Raw genomic sequence first — 3,088 nt, 5'->3', positions numbered from 1 at the left:
TACCTTGGCATGGACATGGTCAAGGCTACTAATTTCGTACATTCCACCCTTTGTTTGGGATTTTTCTACTGGAGTTCTTTCACCTCCCCATTGGTAATGGTTTTGGGCCATGTTTTCAATGAGTTAATAGGCTTCGTTGTATGGCTTGTCCATAAGTGCACCGCCCGCGGCAGTGTCTACTGTCAGTCTTGTGTTATACAGAAGCCCATTGTAAAATGTGTGAATGATCACCCAGTCTTCGAGACCGTGATGTGTACATATCCTCATCATGTCCTTGTATCTCTCCCACGCTTCGTAGAGAGATTCTACATCTTTTTGTCGAAATCCGCTGATTTGAGCTCTCAGCATAGCAGTTTTGCTCGGCAGAAAATATCGGGATAAGAAAACGTTCTTCAATTCTTCCCATGTTGTAACAGAGTTGGAGGGCAAGGATTGCAACCAAGCCCAAGCTCTGTCTCTTAGTGATAAAGGAAAGAGGTGCAGTCTTATCGCATCTTGAGATACACAGTTCGCCTTTACAGTGTCTGCGTACTGCACAAACTTGGTCAGGTGTTCATTAGGGTCGTTCGTAGGATTTCCAGCAAATTGATGTTGTTGGACGGCTGATAATAGTGACGGTTTCAGCTCGAAATCGTTTCGATTGATAGCAGGGGCAGCAATGTTGTTGTGAGGTTCTTGTTGGGACGGGGTAGCGTAGAATTTAAGAGGACGATTTTGTGGTCCTTCTTCAGCCATGGTTGGTTTTTCTTCTGGTTTAGTAGGAAAGAAGATATCGGGAATATCATACTTTTGTTGATACTCTAGTATTCGGCGTCTTATATATAAGAAACGCTCTAATTCTTGGATTGGTGGTGCTAAGTTATCGCCTTGTGAGCGAGTACTTGGCATACAATCGGGGGAAATAAGGGAAAGAAGATTAGTTTTTATTTTTACCTTAGTCTATACCGTGCAACGAAAGAATCGCACTATTCGACTATATCAGGTCCCCGACGACGGTACCAAAAACTTGATGCGAATCGTGACTATATATAAAATATAGTCTATCGGGTACTTGACTGCAAGTGCACAGTCCAGTCGTTTTAGTTTTAAAAGATATCGAACCCACAGGGACCTATGGTCAAAACTAGTGTTACTAACGTCACTTTGTTTAGCTAAGGGAATGATTTATAGAAGTTCGGGTGCAGAATATTAAATCTAAGAGAAATTTAGTTTTAAGCAATTATTAATAAGAGGAATCAGTATGCAACGCATTAATCTTCAGGGATTCGATAAGTCACCGGTGAATAGTTTAAATATCAAATATCTTTTAGTAGAAAATACTTATTTAAAAGACTTTATCTCACACTCTCGTGGTTGTTGATTCAGCCTATAGTTTTAAGTCAGAATGTACGCTCTCGCTGTCCCATTTGAAGTTAAAAATACTTTTTGAAAATAAATAAGTTCTAATTGCTTTTAAAGTGCTCTCGCTGTTTTTAAAATCAATTCCTAGTTTTTACTATCCAGCTCGAGCCTCACGCTCTCGCGATTGTCGGTTCTCACCTTAGTTAATTTCCCACTCTCGTGGCAAAATCGTATTAAATAGCTTCTCACTTTTGTGACAAAGTTAATTAAATTTAAATTAAAAACCTTAGCCTAAAAGATTGTTTGAGAAAAAGAGTTTTCACCGATTATTATTAAATCCCATCCAATTAAATTGTTACATACCGATACAGGTAGTTTAGCCGAACATGTTAAATAGCGCAAACACAAAGCATAAACAGATTAACAGTACATCAAACATAATTATAACAATAACAAAACAATGATAATAATAATTGAATAAAAACCTGGCAATTGGATTAACAGAGTACGGCAAATCTTGGAGTACTTGAGCAGTCCTCCACAAGTCGGTAGGATTCTGCTTCTTCAATACAATTGCTTACTAAATTAAATAAAGTATAGTAGCTCCCTAGTGTAGGAAACTACTACTATGGCTAACTGGAAAACAGGAAGGAAAAGAGAAAACGGGAATTCTAAAAGGAATGGTAACTGAATTACGGTAAGGGAAAGAAAGTTGCTGAAGGAAAATAATGCTCAAAAGTTAAAATGCTGTAGAAAAATAAATTGCAGAGAGAATGTAGACGTTCTCTTTTTTTCCAACTTCTGTCCTTTATATATTGCTTTGGTAGGTCTTGGCAGTTGAGAAAATTAAGGAAGACTGGTTGAATGAGGAATCCACGGGAGAGTCATTCTATTGGAGAGAATTTAGGCACGTTTGGTTGCCTCTGATGACTGCTTCAAAGCGTAAAATCTGGCCGTGTGACACTCGTCATGGGCCTGTGACGGTCGTCACAGGCTGAGTCGTGCTGGTCGTCATGCAGCTTGTGACGGTCGTCACATCAGCAAATTCTGTCTTCTGGTTTTTCTGCTTTTTCTGTGCTTTCTCATCTGTTTCTTCTTCTTTTTCTTCCTTTTCTATATTTTGCTCATTAATGCTTGGAGATTTAAATACCTGCAAAAATAACTTGAATACTTATAATCGGAATATTAACTAAAGTGGTATGATCTTTGAGTGTAAATCAAGGTAAATATCTGATGCATTTTCGCGTTATCAGATATGCATCTTCGTAGTAGGTTACGAATATACACTTCTGTATTCATACTAGACAATATATTTTGAGTTTTTTTAGAAATACACAGATGTAATAGACCATGTATTATAACTATACTATCATAATATTTTTTTATAAATTAAACTCATACACTTATCTAATAAGATAAAAAAATCCATATATATATGAATCAATCCTGAATCTAGAATAAAGTCAAAATAAATTATAAACGATAATAGTATTCCTAATACAAATATTATATTATTATTGTGTATGCCACACCCTTGTTTCTATGTTTCCTCTTGCACTACATTGCCATATTTGCCTTAGTAAGAACAAACATCTACAATTTCCCTCCTAGGAGAGCCCTCAAGAAATACTCCTTTGTCAATACCTACTCTCCGAATATATGTGATAAGATAACATGTAGGCAACAATGAAGGGAATTAAGAGGGGGGTTTAAAATTTTTGATCCTCTTAGCGGAACAATCCAGATG

At 37.0% G+C, this 3,088-nt stretch overlaps 1 non-coding gene across 1 annotated transcript; it reads left to right on the top strand.

Annotated features, from left to right (window-relative positions):
- Positions 1-241: 241 nt before the first annotated feature.
- On the top strand, positions 242-348 carry LOC127108779 (small nucleolar RNA R71). Its single transcript, XR_007796292.1, has one exon. It is a non-coding gene; the product is annotated as a small nucleolar RNA R71 (small nucleolar RNA).
- The last annotated feature ends 2,740 nt before the right edge of the window (positions 349-3,088 follow it).

The sequence above is a fragment of the Lathyrus oleraceus genome, chromosome 7 (genome assembly GCF_024323335.1).
Source record: "Lathyrus oleraceus cultivar Zhongwan6 chromosome 7, CAAS_Psat_ZW6_1.0, whole genome shotgun sequence".
Lineage (NCBI taxonomy): Eukaryota > Viridiplantae > Streptophyta > Magnoliopsida > Fabales > Fabaceae > Lathyrus > Lathyrus oleraceus.
Note: the sequence above shows the minus strand (reverse complement) of the source record. Positions and strands in the feature narration are given on the sequence as shown.